This window comes from Macrotis lagotis, chromosome 8, assembly GCF_037893015.1.
Source record: "Macrotis lagotis isolate mMagLag1 chromosome 8, bilby.v1.9.chrom.fasta, whole genome shotgun sequence".
Lineage (NCBI taxonomy): Eukaryota > Metazoa > Chordata > Mammalia > Peramelemorphia > Peramelidae > Macrotis > Macrotis lagotis.
The window spans coordinates 88,076,145-88,092,630 of NC_133665.1; the positions used below are offsets into that span (position 1 = coordinate 88,076,145).

The window sequence follows — 16,486 nt, forward strand, 5'->3', positions numbered from 1 at the left end:
TCTTCCTGACTCGAGGGCCTGTGCTCTATCCACCACTAGCTGCCCCCCCATTAATCTCTTTTTTAAAAAAATGTGGGAGCGGCTAGGTGGCCCGGCCTTGGAGTCAGGAGTACCTGGGTTCAAATCCGGTCTCAGACACTTAATAATTACCTAGCTGGGTGGCCTTGGGCAAGCCACTTAACCCCATTTGCCTTGAAAAAACCTAAAAAAAAAAATGTGCAAATTCTTGGCCTGGAGTCAGGAAGACCTGGCACTTACTAGTTCTTTGACCCTGGAAAAATCAATTAATCATTATCTGCCTCACTTTCCTCATTTGCAAAATGAGGATAATAGTCCCTATGCCCCACAGGTTGTGTGAAAATAAAATAATGTTTGTGAAACTCTTTTCAAACTTCAAGAGCTGTATAAATTTTAGTTATTATTACTATTTCTTATTTAATATGGGAAACAGGAAGTTTTACTTAACCAAGAAATAGAAAGACTGAAAAGGGGAAATCCCTACACTATGCCATGCTACCTCTGGTGAACTCTATATATCATACATTTGTTCATATGCCAAAGAGAATGCAGTGAGTATATAAGAAGGTACAAGCAAAAAAAAACCTCATAAAAGGACCTCTGAAGGAAAATTATTGGATTTTGAAGTTAAAGCCAATGAGTCAGAAAAACAAACTTCTTGATCCTGAAGAGGGCATTAAAAGGAAGAAAAAATAACTAGAATCTAATAGGATGCCCACCAGTTAGGGAACAGCTAAGTAGACTGTAGGATAAGATTGAATAGAATATTGTTTTTGTTATCACGATTCAGTCATTTCAATTGTGTACAATGCTTTTTGACTCCATTTGGGGTTTTCTGGGCAAAATTACAGAGTGGTTTGCCATTTCTTTCTCCAACTCATATTTTAAAATTAGAAACTGAGGTAAATAGGGTTAAAGCAAATTACCCAGGGTCACACAGCTAGGAAGTACCTGAGGTCCCATTTGAACTCAGAGCTTTCTGACTCCAGCACTGGTGCTCTATCTCCTGCACCACAGAGAATCCTGGACAGCTTACATGGACTGAAGCAAAGTGGAGTGGGAAGAATCAGGAGAATAATTTAGGTAAGTACAATAGCAAGGTAAAGAAAAACAACTTTGAAATACTTAAGAACTTTAATGAGCTACCAACCTCACCAACAGAATCTGCTACTTCAATAGAATTCCTGAAACAAGATGGTGAAGGTTGGAATCGATGAATTTAGCCATATTGGATGCCTGGTGACCAGGGCTGCATTCAACTCAGTCAGAATTGAAATTGTGGCCATCAATAACCCCTTTGTTAACCTCAACTACATGGTTTACATGTTTCTATATGATTCCATCCATGGCAAATTCAAGGGCATTGTCAAGGTTGAGAATGGAAGACTGGTGACCATTATCATCTTCCAAGAGTGGGATCTCACCAATATTACATGGAGCAATACTAGAACCAAGTATGTTGTAGAAGCCAGTGGTGTGGGGCGGCTAGGTGGCACAGTGGATAGAGCACCGGCCCTGGAGTCAAGAGCACTTGAGTTCAAATCTGACCTCAGACACCTAATAATTACCTAGCTGTGTGGCCTTGGGCAAGCCACTTAACCCCATTTGCCTTGTAAAAAAAAAAAAAAGAATTCAGTGGTGTCTTTACCACCATGAAAAAGGCTAGGGCTCACTTGAATGATGGAGTCAAGTAGGTCATTAACTTGAACCCTTCTGCTTAGGCCCCAATGTACTTAATGGGAGTAAACCATGAGAAATATGATAATTCCTGTAAGATTGTCAGTAATGCCTCCTGCACTATCACCTGATTGGCCACCTGGCCAAGTCATTCATGAAAACTTTAGCATTGTAAAAGTACCCATAACCATAATTCATGCTATTATTCTACCCAGAAGACAGTAGAAGGTCCCTTTGGTAAGCTGTGGCAAGATGGGTATGGTGCTGCCCAAAACATCATTCCTGCTTCCACTAGTACTGCTAAAGCTGTCAGCAAGGTCATACCTAAGTTGAATGGGAAGCTCACAGGAATGGCCTTCCTAGTTCCTTCTTCCCATGTATCTATCGTGGATCTGACCTGCCTCTTGGAGAAACCTGCCATATATGATGTTATCAAGAAAGTGGTGAAGTAAACATCAGAGGGACTCCTGAAGGATATGTTGGACCTCTCAGAGGACCAGGTTGTATCCTGTGACTTGAACAAAAACAATTTGTCTGGGACACCAAGAAGTTAAGTGATTAACCAAAATCATATAGGTCAGAGGAAAAACTTGAACCTAAGTCTTTATGGCTCCTCTATTTCCCTTGGTTAGGGATTTCCAACATGGTGCAACAAAGAGATGTAAGAAGCTTATCAAGGGGTCATAAGGAATATTTGGTACATAGTTACATTATTCTTTTGAAATAGTTCTAAATTAGTAGTGTTAGTAGTGGGGAGGGGAATGTTATATACTCACAAAGTTTTCTTTATTTAAATAAAAGAATCAATCTCTTTTTATTATGCATATGCTTAGTAAAGCTGCACCTAAAGTCATGAATACTTGAGTTTGAATTCAGTGAGATCCATTCTTCTATCTTCGATACTGGTCTAGGTATTGCCCTCAATGACCATTTTGCCAAATTCATTTCTTGGTATAACAATGAGTTTGGTTATGGCAACCATATAGTAGATCTCATAGTATAAAGTGGAAAGGAGTAAAGTTGAAAACCATGGATCTTCAACCCCAACCAAAAAAGGAGTTCCAACCCTGGGGACCCCACATCCCATGCCCCATTCAAATCCTTACCCCAAAGCATTTTGGTCATGGAAGATGAAACCCGGAGTCTTGTATTGTGCACCATCAAAAAAACCACCATATTCAATGCAAATAAAATAAAATTTAAAAAAATATGATGGCTATGATGATCAACCATCTCTCCACAGGTCCTATCATGAAGCATGCTACCCACTCCTAATATAGAAGTGACAGATTCCAGGTACAAAAAGACAAGTATATTTTTTGACATTAACACTAAAATGTATTCTTTTGGCTTGACTATATTTATTTATTCCTAGGGATGTTTTTCTTTTGCTCAATTAATGGATGAACTCATGGGAGAGAATAGTAATTATAAAACAAAAGAGGACCAATGATATTTTTTTAGTACAAAGGAAAATTTAAAAAAGTTCAGAAGGAAGAAGACAAGCAGAACTATTTTGAAAGTATTATGTAATATATTAAATATTTAAAAGATAAATATAAGATGTAGGTCCATGGTTTCATTTTTAAAAGTCTCTTTCCCTCATAGATACACATACATATATAACATGTATGCATGTGGATGTTTCTTTTAGCATTTTATTTTAGAATCAATTAAAAAAATTCAGAATAAAATTAAGCAAATAAGTTGAAGATTGTAACCTCAAAATGTGTTATCTTGGGAGGGGAACTTACAGATCACCTATTTCTACTCCTTTCTTCACTTCCCACTATCTTGTTAGAAAAAATTCTTATAGCAATCTGGTATCTATCTTTTTGAAAGTTTTCTCCCTCGTCTCTAGTTTTATACTCAAGGATGTAACATAATAAATGAATTTCTCTTCCACATGAAAACTATATAAGTATTTGAGGAAGACTCATATTATTGTAAATCTTGTCTTCTCTAGACTAGTACTTTAATTCTTAAGAGATGTGAATTTAAGCCTTTCACTAAACTGGTTGTCCTCCTTTGAACAACAGTTTGCCAATATCGCTACTAAAACCTGATACTAAGAAATGAATGAAATACAATGAAAAAATGGGACCATTTTCTCCCTTATTTTAGATATTATTTTTCTGTAAATTCAGTCTAAAATAGTATTGATTTATTGGGGGGGTGGGAGGTGGGGGAGTAGAAAGAGAAGTTCATTCTGCTTGTAGACATAGATTTTGAAGTTATCCTCCCCAACTTGCACTATCACTAGACAATCAGGTTCTAGAACAAGACTATATTTTCCCCCCATAGGGTTCAAAGAGAGATTCCCCTGAGGCTATTAAGGATATACTTAAAATGCTATTGATTCAAGCTTCCATTGAGTGTTCTTCCCCATATGACTCAGCAATTATCTCTTTCACATCATCTTAACAAGTGCCAGATAATAATCCATTCAATATTTTCTTTATCATCAATTAGTACCCTAATATCATTTAACCAATAAACATCAATTAGGTTTTACAAAATGATATTTACTGAGAAGATATAGCAAGAACAGAAGTCCAGAAACATCATCCCTGAACCAGAAGCACATCCTTCCTTTTTCCATCTTGGTTCCTGAGAACAGACTCAAACTGTATTTACCCTACAAAATTCATTTCTAATGCAACAGAATAGATAAAGTCACTCCCTTGCTTATAGAAAATGCATATGGGGGCGGGGTGGCGTAGTGGCGTAGTGGATAAAGAACTGGCCCTGGAGTCAGGAGTACCTGGGCTCAAATCTGGTCTCAGACACTTAATAATTACCTAGCTGTGTGGCCTTGGGCAAGCCACTTAACCCCACTTGCCTCACAAAAACCTAAAAAAAAAAATGCATATGGATTGCTGATTCATTGATGTCTTGGATGGATGTCATCATGACATTGATTAGTAACCCAATATCTTTTAGCAGGGATCAAGAAAGGGCTGCCAGGAGTTATGTTGGAGTCTCACTAGGCTCCACTGCTTTCAAACTCTGGTAAGAACTACAATGGGGGGGGGGGGGGCGGAGCCAAGATGGCAGCATGAAAGCAAGAATTACCAGAAACTCATTTCACAAAAAATTCCAAAAGCTGTCAAATTATGACTCTAGCCAAAATTTAGAAGGGCAGATCCCACAGAAAGACTCAGTGATATAATTTCCCAGTCCAAGGCAACTTAGAAGTTTGACAGGAAAAAAGCCACTGCAAGCCCAGCCGCAGCCACAGCCACAGCCACAGTGCAACTAACCAAATGCCTAGACCCCCGGAGGACGTCTGGGTCTGTCGCAGAGGGGGTGGCTTCTAGACCTCCTGGACAGGGATTACCCAGAACAGCTTGAAGGGATGGAGAGAGAACTCTGCTGCAATGCAGAGCAAGTGTCGGCCTCAACAGGAATCAGAAAAGCCAGTCTGCACCTCCAGAGAGCAGCCCACAGACAGTAAAGGGATCAGGGAAGACTGCAGAGGCCTCTCTGCTCTCCCTGGGGCAGGATTGGTCTGTTTGCCCACACTCAGATACAGGTTGCAGTTTGGGCTCCCATACCACCATAGCTGAGCAGGAACTCTCCTCACAACTCCAGAGCAGAGGGGAGTGCCTGTGGTCATCCACATACCAAAGCATAGGCAAGAGAGTAGTCAGAGCCTCTCATAATACCTTGGAGGAATTCCTGTAGGTTGTCCCAAGATCCCCTAAGCCTTGAAAGTGTAATAAATCAGTTATAGGCTGAGGAATTGGGCAAACAAAACAAAAGGAAGTATCTGACCATGGAAAATTACTTTGGTCCCATGGAAGATTCAGAAGATGATAAAATTGAAGTTTCTGTACCCAAAATTTCCAAGGGAAATAGAAAATTGGACTTTGCAAGAAATCAGGAAGAAATAAAACTATTCCAAAAAAAAAAAGAAAAGAAAAATTAGAAGGAAATGTGAAATATCTCATTGGAAAAACAACCAATCTTGAAAACAGATTGAGAAGAGATAATTTAAAAATTATTGGGCTACATGAAAGTCACAACTAGGAAAAGAGCCTAGACTTCATTTTTCAAGAAATAATACAGCAAAATTGCCCTGATATCCTAGAAACAGAGGGTAAAATAGAAATTCAGGGAATTTACCAATCACCTCCTGAAAGAGATCCCAAAAGAAAAACTTTCACGAATATTATAGCCAAATTCTCAAACTCCCAAGTTAAAGAGGAAATACTAAAAGCTTCCAGAAACAAGCAATTAAATTACCATGACTCTATAGTCAGGATTACACAAGATCTGGCAGCATCTACATTAAGGGCTAGTAGGGCTTGGAATATGATATTCCAGAAGGCAAAAGATCTTGGTTTACAACTGAGAATCAACTACCCAACAAAACTGAACATCCTCATTCAGGGGAAAAGATGGACTTTCAATGAAACAAGGGACTCTCAAACTTTCCTACTGAGACAACCAGAGCTGAGCAGAAAGTTTGATCTCCAAATACAGAACTCAGGGGAACCATAGAAGGCATGGATGAGAAGGACCAACTATTTAATGATGTTGATCTGTTTGTATTCCTGCATGGGAAGAAGATACTGATAACTCATATTAACTTTCTCATTTATAAGAGTAGTTAGAAGGAGCATATATAGACAAGGCATAGGAAGGAGATGAATATAATAGTATAACATAGTAAAAAGATTCAGTCAATAGGTGATAAAGGAAAGTAGGGAAAGTAGGGAAAGGGGCTAAGATATTTCACATAAGAGTCAAGAAAAAACTTGGAGTAGAGTAGAGGAATGGAGTGGAACGGGGAAAGGCGAGGGGGAATGAGAGAGCCTTCATTCTCATCAGAAATGGCTCAGAGAGAAAATAACATACACACATAATAGGGTATAGAACTATCTTATCCTACTGAAAAATGAAAGGAAAGGGATGGGATAAGGGGGAATGTGGGGAGGGAAGGAGGGAGTAGGTGATAGGAGAGGGAAGATTGTGGGAAAGGGTACTCAGATACAAAACACTTTTGACCAGGGACAGTGTGAAAGGAGAGAGAGAATAAAATAAATGAGAGTGGGAAGGAATAGAGTGGAGGGAAATACAGCTAGTAATAGCAACTGTGGGAAAAATATTGAAGCAAATTCTTTAGTGGACTCATGATAAAGAAGGCAACTCACCCTAGAGACAGAGTCATTGGAATCTGAACACAGACTGAAGTACATTTTTTTCTCTCTCACTATTCTTGAGGTTTCTCATCTTTTTTTTTGGGGGGGGGATTTATGTTTACTCTCACAACAAGATTATCATAATAATATAAAATTAATAAAACAATAAAAAGTAGAACTTTATATTAAAAAAAGAACTACAGTTTTTAGACCTTTTGAAATCTCACAAAATCATTGCCTAATACTCATTCCAGCTCTAATACTCATTTACCTAAGAGCAGGAAGGAGCAAATCTAAAGCTGTAAAGAAACAGACATCATGTTAAAAGTCACAGATCTGGTCAGGTGAAGAAGTAGGCAGCCACTGTTGTTTGTTTAATCATCACAAAAAAGAGAGAGTGCATTTGAGTTGTTGAGGCTCTTTATTTGTATATTCAATTCAGTGAACCAAAAAGCCCCTCTTAGAGTATCTCAGATGTTTCACAGTCCACCTGAGGGCTGCCTTAGGTAGAGTAGAGTACACATGCTCATAAGAACTGGGTTCTTATGGATCAGATCCCCTCTTAAACACTGCTTGTTTATATGAACCTTCCATTCAGTTTAAATTGAAAGCTTTGGGTGTTTTTTTTTTTCATTTTGCTTTGCTTTGTTTTTCCTTTAAATAAAATAAGAATCATATCCTCACCAAAACAATTGATGGAATAGGTTATTGAAGTCATCAAGATATCAAGATCACACTGGTAAAACTGATATGGAAAGATGTATATATATATATATATATACGCACACACACACACACACACACACACACACACACACACACACACACACATATATATATATATATATATATATATATATATAAACAATATTTATATGAGACCAAAAGATTTCAGTGAAAAGTTTAGTGTGTTTCATAAGGAGAGGAAAAGGGTAGGAAGCTGGAACTATTTTCTGGATTTTAAGATTCAGTCAAAGTAAATGATATCATGATATTGGGACACTAATCAATGTCATCCATTATATTGAGGACATATTAACTGACTGAATTTTGCACTTCTACCCAGATGATTTTCAAGGGGAGGGGGTGGTAATTGATATTTCATTTTATTTTTCCAGCTACATGTTATGGAAGTTTTTCAACATTCATCCTTTTGCATATTTATAAGTTACACATTTTTCTACCATCATCCTTTCCCATCTCCCTTCTCTCAGGAGCATATAGTCAGGTAAAAATTATACTTGCACTTTTGTATTTAACTTACTTACATATTAGTAATTTTGTGTATGAGGATTTAGGACTAAAGGAAAAGAAAGAAAACCCTGGGGTAGGAAGGAAAAACATAGACGTTTTTAAAAAGTACCCAGATGATTTGAAAACATGTAGATAGGTATACCTTAAACAAGCATGAATCATCACAATGTACATTATCTGTCAACATAGCGCAGTGGATAGAGCACTGGCCTTAGAGTCCGGGAGATGAGTTTGAATCAAGTCTCAGACTTGACACTAACTAGTTATGTGACCCTGGACAAGTCACTTAACCCTGATTGACTTGTATCCAGGACCATTTCATATCTGGCCTCTGGACCCAGAGGCTCTGGGGAAGAAAGTGAGGCTGATACCTTAGCACAGCCTCCCCCTCACTCAAATCCATTTTAGGAGCCTGTTTTGGCATCATCTCCTTGATGTTGAGGTCTTCTTCAAAAATGAAGGGCAAAAATTATCATTATACTCCTAAAGCACTATATTTTATCATCTTCCAAAAAAGTATTTTCCTAAATATATAATAGGGTGGACAAGATCCACTCGGTGAAATAAATATTCAAATGTTTCCCGTTTCCCAAACATGAACTGGTAAACATTATCAACCCCTCTGCCATGAAAGAGTGAACCCAGGAAAGCAAAAATCCCTCCTATGAGAGTGCTCTAAGAAAGTTCAAAAAAGAAGAAATCTCTTTAGCCTTTTTACCTTCCAAGGTAAAGTTAGAACCAGTTATTGGACTTGAATATCAAGATAATTGGATAGGATACAAAATTAGGTAACTGAAAACTATGGAAAGAGAAGTTGATAATTTTCTCCCCCTAAGTATTTTTCATGTGGACACAAGGGACATGTTTGTTTACAAAGGTGTGGTCAAATCAGACATAAAGGAATGGTGATTCTGATTCACCATGGCAGAAGTGTAAGTGGTGGGAATCTAGAAATACTGGTCTTGCTGCTTGGAATCACTCTCAGCAGAATGGCAATCTTTCAGTTGAGTTTAGTCCTACTGAATTATTATTATTATTATAAGCATAGTAGATTCCTTGAGAGAAGGGACTGGGTTTTTTTTTTTTTGCCATTCTTTGCATACTGGCTCTTAGAAGGTGTTTAGTAAATGTTCATTGACTTGATTTTCCATAGTTTTATATCCAACCAGCAGCTTAGTGATCTAATGGATAGAGTGCTGGACCTTGAATCAGGAAGATTCAGACATTAATTGAGTGACCCAGGGAAACTTGACTTAACTCTCTTTGCCTCAGTTCCTCATCTGTAAAATGAATCGAAGAAGGAAATGGCAAACCATTCAAGTATCTTTGCCAAAGAAACCCCAAATAGGGTCATGAAAAGTCAAACACAATTGAAAAACAACCAAATATAAATCCTTCCAATGATGAACTGACTCAAGAATGTCCTTTTCCTTAAAAATCTCTATAGAGAATTGAACTATACCATGATATGATTCATATGAAGATACTGATTCTCAGATATTTTCAACTTATTCTCATGTTTATCTCCTTTAAGAAAAAAGTTCTCATATAACTTGCTATCATTCCAGATCAATGATCTAATATTTCCAAAAGCAGTTGACTAAACTTCATTGATCTTAGAGTCAACCCTATTCTGCAGTTCTTTTAGAAGACCCAAATTTTCATAACTAAGAATCATTATTTGAAATCTTCATCCCCAGGAAGATGCTATTTGGCAAGATAAGATTTTGATCCCTACTGGAATTTGATATTGTAATAGTATAAATCTTCTAATTCACAGAAAAGAGAACTTCAGACTTTCATCATATTTCTTCTACTCAACTATTATCGCTTTTTGCTTTGCTCTAGTTAAGATATAGAGAATGAATAAATCTAATAAGGATTAACACAATACCTTTTCCTTGAAGATGTAATCAGAATCATTAATCATCAATCTTTCTCTCTTTTTTGTCCTTTTATCCAAGATTTTAGAAGTCTTCCCACAAATATGGCTTAACAAGTTTACAAGAGTATACTAACATTCCAATCAGAGATAATAAGGGAAATTAAATATGATATGAATATATATGTATATATTATATGAATATATTCATAATATATGAAAAAGAGACTCCATAATTATCCAACTTATTTGAAGTCAAATTGTCAAAAAAGGATGTTGAGTATCAAGTAAGTCCCAACAAGAGTATTAAGCTCTTGAGGAATCCAGTGCAAATTACAGTTGGAAGGAGATGTTAATTTAAATCCACAGAGGACAAAGACTGATGAACTAAAATGAATAGTGTGTGGGAAGAGGTCTTCCAATAAATAACCAAATGACAGTTGCCCAACAATATGGCTAAATGTTAAAGGAAACAATAGTTGAATTTTTTCAAATAACCTTTACTATGTTGCGTATTTTCTAAAATCATCAGCCTAAGCAAATTTCCACCTAAAATTTTTAAAAGGAAGAGCTTACAATGGAAGACTGTGTGAGAGTTGAAAGAAAAGGTCTATTTACCCACTCCGTTCACTAGGTTAATAGAGACTGAATTCTGGGACAAAGAACTTAGAAACTTCACTCTCTTGTTTGAATCAAAATTAATTCTCTTGGATTTAGTTGCTACTGTTGTGTTGTTTGATTGTTTTGTTTTGTTTTTCCACATTTTTTTTGTTCAAGAATTTTGACATAATCTTTCTTCTGATCCATCAATGGACTTTTTTTCCCCCTTTAGGATTTGTGAATCTAATTTTTACAAGGTTTTAGAAAACTGAAAGATGTATGGGACATCCTAATCTATTTTATACAGGTAGGAAATAGCCAAGTAAGTAGATCATATTTGCATGGGGTCATTCTGATTCTAGGGCTTCATTTTTTTCTAGTACAGAAATTACAAAATTTATTTTTCTATTAATGTTCATAAAGTCACCCTTTTGATGAGCCATAATTTCCCTTTATGAGGAGTCTATAAGTCAGTCACCGTCCATAAGGGAAGAAAAAGTCCAGACTTCCAACATATTCATATTTCCTGGGACATTAATAAAGTCTTGAAATCCCATATAACTCAGGGGAATCATGAGACTGGGGGCAATAACAATCTGCAAATTTCAGGGAGCTAAGATTTTCCCAGAAGACTTCTAGGAACATTGTTCTATTGTGTACCAAATCTGTATTCATTTTTTTAATTGAAGAAATTTTTATTCCTCCAGATTGAGGAGATAACCTGGAGAAGACAAACCAAAGAACTGCTATCTTTTATGAGTCTTCTTGGGAGATGAAATAGCAGGACCGAAGGAGGTGTGAACTTCCCCCTACTCATCTTAATGGGCTGCTAATGGCAAAACATAATTATGGTTACTTAAGTGTCAACCTTATTAACATTTTCACTACACATCCAACCGTGGTGCTTTCCTCACTGGTCAGGCTGCCTTACCAAATCTCTGTCCTATTCACTGGAAAGAAGCTCAAAGTTTTAAAGAACTAAAACTGCAAGGCTTAAATATTCAAATGGAGGAATATTCTTTCAATTACTTCAGTTAGATAATTGAGGTACTTGCCACTGTCCTTAAAAGTTGGAGTAAAAGTGATATTTATAGCGTCATTAGCTAAAATTGTTGGCTTCCCACGATGCAAACGGCAGGGCTGTGTGGGCTTTTTTTGTAAAAAAAAAAAAAAAAGTTGGTCTATCAGCATGGAGAAGGCAGTTTGCTTTTATTATAAGTAGACTCAAAATGATTCTGAATGACCCTCTAATGCTGATATTTGGGATAAAAACCAATCATGCAAAAAAAAAAAAGAGGAAGAAAGAAGGTTTAAAAACGGAAAGGAAGTTTAAAAAGGAAAGAAAGTTAAAACGGAAAGAAAGAGAAAGAAGAAAGAAAGAAAGAAAGAAAGAAAGAAAGAAAGAAAGAAAGAAAGAAAGAAAGAAAGAAAGAAAGAAAGAAGAAAGAAAAAGAAGGAAGGAAGAACGGGAAGGAAGGAAGGAAAGAAGGAAGGAAGGAAGAAAGAAAGAAAGAAAGAAAGAAAGAAAGAAAGAAAGAAAGAAAGAAAGAAAGAAAGAAAGAAAGCCATCCTTCATCTCCTTCCCCAAAGAGATGAAGTGAACAGATCTCATTATCTCCTCACGAATTTCTTTGCTCCCTTCCCACCTTGCTGTCTACAACACACACAACCCGGTATAGACGCTGGAATTTAAAAGATTTTAATCTGGAGCCACAGTCCACTGGAAGGATCTCTCCTATCAAACAAAGCTTCCATCTGAGAGTAGTGACCCAACGCCTTGTACATCTCCCATCAATCCCTTTCGGTCTTTTTTTCCTCCTCTTTCTCCACCCCCTCCTGCCGCTGGAAGCAGGGAGCTGTGGCTCTGGGTGAACTTGGGGACTTGGCGACTCCACGTTTAATGTGCAGGGACGATGACTAGCTGGAGCTAGGCAGCCGTTCCCCCTCACCAGGGCCAGCCGGGTTTATGAGGCTGTGAAACGTGTTGGAACTGGAACACCTTCCTTTGGAAAAGCTCCTCCTCGAGGCTTGGCCGAGGGTGTCCAGACCTCGCCGATCCATCCTGGGATGTTTCTCCTTGTTCATCTCCCGCCCAACCCCCACCACACTCACACACTTACACACGCGCGCGCGCAGACACACACACACGCACACACACACATGCACACACACATGGGGATGCTTCAGTGCGGGGACAACTAGGGCCAACGGAGAAGGTATCTTCACGTCGATGAAGATTTTATCGTGGGCTTGAAACCCAGCTGTATTAAGAGCTTTCAAACTGAAATAACGATTGCTATTTTCCCCGAGCATAGCTTGACAGAAGAAGTCAGGGGTTTTTTTTTTTTTCCTTTTTTATTAAAGACAAAGAGGTAAATTATCTGTGAGGGTGCTGCAGAGACGTCAGAGACCTTGTGAGTTCCCTTTCATTTCCAAGAGTGATTTATAGGGGAAGCCACCGCTAGATTTCAGTCACCCTCCTGCCCCAATCTCGCCCTCCCCGACTTCCCCGGCCCCACCGGTAGGGAAAAAGAGCGATGGGACCTTCCTGAGCCGCGCGAGGGTTGGACCTTTAAGGGAGATCCAAGGAGAAAGGTCTTTGCACTTCAAATGCTCAGGCTTTCCTTCATTGATTCTCTCTCTCTCTCTCTCTCTCTCTCTCTCTCTCTCTCTCTCTCTCTCTCTCTCCTTCCCCTCCTTCAGCATAGAAGTTCTGTCTATCTATCTATCTATCTATCATCTATCTATCTATCTATCTATCTATCTATCTATCTATCTATCTATCTATCTATCTATCTATCCATCCATCTACCTCTCTATCTCCCTGAATTATTCACATGCTTTTCAATGGGAGAGGGAAGAGGAGGAAATGTAGACTGGAAGAAGGAGCTAGCTCCTACCTCGGGGCTGAGAGATTTTGTCTAAGAAGAAGCGATGGAGAAACCTTAGGAGACTTAGGTGTAAAAAATCCGTTTATTAAAGGCTGTTATCTCGATGCGTCTCCCCCGCCCCCTCCTCAAGCCTTCCTCCCCCTCCCCTCCCCCTCCCTCTCCCCTCCCCCTTTCATTTAGGTATTTGTTTCCTGGCTGTTGCATTGGGGCTATTAAAGAGGATAACCTTGTAATCAATCATCACCACATCTTTAATAAACTGCTGACACGCTTGAAGTAGAGGGTCTGTGAGCTTCCTCCACTGGATCACCGCTCCCATAGGCAGTCCATGTGAAGGAATCCAGAAAGGCACCCAAATTGAGGCGGGGACAAAAGAAAGTTTAATGAAGGTCTTTGCAGCACGCACCATCACCCCGTGGGTTGCTCTCCCAAAGATGTTGAGTGCACGCCTTGAGGACCAGAGAAATAGAAATGATACGATAATATTGCCCATGTCCTTGAACTTCAATTGCTCCTGTCTTGCTGTATTGATTTTTTTTCTATTGTACCCCCCCCCCACCATACCCAAATCAAAGCCTGGGAGACAACCCACTTGGCATCTTGGGGGAGGGGGAGCACCCTTGCAAAAGAGGTAGTTTAGGACGATTTGGGGAAAATTACACTAAATAAAAATTCCGGGTATGAAAGCTTCATCTTGGCTGTCTTGCCTTCAACACCGTGACACCTTATCATTATGAGCGTTGATTATTACTTTGGAAGGCTTTAAATGATCAGCCACAAAGTGCAAACAACACGGGGTTAGAAGGTGTAAAGTTATTTAAGTAGGATTTTTTGTTGTTGTTGTTGCCGTCAAAACATTTCACAAGTTGAGGAGAAAAAAGTGGTTTTGAAGATCGGATTGATCATCTTTCTCCTCCCCGCCCTCCCCCCCCCCCATTCCTTGCCATATCGAAGGAGAAATAAAATGCACAATGAGCCTTTATTTCAGGGAGAAGACTTCAAAATACGTGCCAGTAATGGACAATTTGAGCTTTTCACATCAAATACTTACAACACAAGCTGGAAGGGGATTAAAAACAACCACGTGGTTGATCTGGTTTTATACTTGCAACCTCCAGCTCAATGTATGTTCCTTGCAAAGATTAGCCTCTAGATGGATGTGTCTGAGGGACCCACTTGGGCACATCAGCCTCTGGGAATCGGCTCTTTGGGCTTGGGCTGATGGTGGAAAGCTATGATCGAGTACGCAAGATCCATGGTGAGGGCTCCCTCTGGAAAACAAGGGCTGCCGAGTGCCCCTGTACGGGGGCTGGCGAGGTAACAGCTTGGCTTGGGAACCTCCTCAGATCTCCTTCCTTCCTCTCTTCCTCTCTGCTTCTTATTCACCTCATTCCCCCTCTTTCCTTTCTCCTCCTCCTCTTCCTTCCTTGTCTTCCTCCTTCTCCTCCTCTTCCTTCCTTGTCTTCCTCCTTCTCCTTCTCCTCCTCCTTCTCCACCTCCTCCACCACTACCTCCTCCTCCTCCTCCTCCTTCTTCTTCTCCTCCTCCTCCTCCTCCTCCACCAGCACCACCACCACTACCTCCTCCTCCTCCTCCTCCTCCCCTCCTCCTCCTCCTCCTCCTCCTCCTCCTCCTCCTCCTCCTCCTCCTCCCTGGCCTGGCTGTGTGTTGTTCTGAGTGACAAAGACAATGTCCCAGCTTTAACTTTGCAACCACCTTTCCTCCTTCTGGTGTTCTTCAGCAGGGGCAGCAGCAGCAACGCGGGCAGGAGCAGCAGCAACAGCATCTTCTGTTGCTTCTTCTCCTCCTCCCGGGCTCCTGGATATTTTCTCCCTTTTCCAGCCTTTTCCTCATTTTTCCCCTCCTCCACGTTGTTGTTGTTGTTAGAAAGGCTTCGCGCACCCCCTGGTGCTCTCGCATTTTGTGTGGTGGGAGAAGATTGTCTTCCTTCTCTCTTTCTCTCTTGCTCTCTCTCTCCCTCTCTCTTGCTTTCTCTCTCTCTCTCTCCCTCTGGTTGCTCATTATTCAGAGAGAGACACAGAGGGGGCAGAGAGAGGGGGGAGAGAGAGAGGGAGAGAGGGGAGAGGGAAGAGAGAGGAGAGAGAGAGAGAGAGAGAGAGAGAGAGAGAGAGAGAGAGAGAGAGAGAGAGAGAGACGGATATCTCAGGTCATCTGCAGCTGCAGCAAGCCAGCGAAGGAGAGGAAAGCAGGAAAGATGGCGATCCTCCATTGCTGAGACCTGGCAAAAGCACATGAGACTCACAAACAACTTCCACAACAATAACAAGAACAAGAAGAGCAGGAAGAGGAGAAAGAGAAAGAGGAGAAGGAGGCAGCAGAGCACCAGAAGAAGAAGAAGCTCACAGCTCCGGGACGCTCCTGTAAGTTCCTGCAATTAAAACCCATCTCCGATTGGTATATGTGCACAAGAGGGAAGAGAGAGCGCATTTGTGTGTAGGGACAAGCAAATTCATTCATTCACCCGAGGAGGGTTTTGTTTAGAGGGGAGGAGAGGAAGTCTGTTGCATGAACTGGAGGAAGAAGAGGTGAAGAAGCAGGAGAGAAGAAGAGGAGGAGAAGGAGGAGGAGGGAGAAGAGGAGGGGGAGGAGGAAGAGGAGGAGGAAGAAGAGGAGAAGGAAGAGGAGGAAGAGGAGGAGGGGAGGAGGAAGAGGAGGAGGAGAGAGGAGGAGGAGGAGGAAGAGGAGGAGTAGGAGAAGGTGGTAGTAGTGGTGGTTCTGCTTTTGCTTTTGCTGCTTCTGGTAGGAGGAAAAGGAGGAAGGTGGCTAATTAATTTGGGGTAGTTATATTAAGAGAAGAGAACATGAAGAAGTGAGGATAGAGTGGAGGGTCAGGATTGATGCTATGGGTTTGGGAAGTAGGATCAGAAAGAGAGAGAAAGGAGAGAAAAGGAGAGAGAGAGAGAGAGAGAGAGAGAGAGAGAGAGAGAGAGAGAGAGAGAGAGAGAGAGAGCTCTGTGTTGGCACGACCTAAGCAATCGGGTGACCTCTTTCTCTGT

The 16,486-nt window shown here is 40.1% G+C and overlaps 1 protein-coding gene and 1 pseudogene across 10 annotated transcripts in view; both read left to right on the forward strand.

Moving 5' to 3' along the window:
• The first annotated feature begins 1,212 nt into the window (after positions 1-1,212).
• On the forward strand, positions 1,213-2,698 carry LOC141494879 (glyceraldehyde-3-phosphate dehydrogenase-like; annotated as a pseudogene).
• An 11,899-nt stretch (positions 2,699-14,597) lies between these two features.
• The window catches only part of ZNF462 (zinc finger protein 462), a 155,295-nt gene continuing 153,406 nt past the window's right edge, over positions 14,598-16,486 (forward strand). For 6 of the 10 annotated variants that reach the window (XM_074197593.1, XM_074197596.1, XM_074197597.1 and 3 more), the window contains exon 1: positions 14,801-15,850. The gene's annotated coding sequence lies outside the window, so the exon portion shown is untranslated. The other 4 variants (XR_012470865.1, XM_074197589.1, XM_074197591.1 and 1 more) reach the window with 3 other exon arrangements.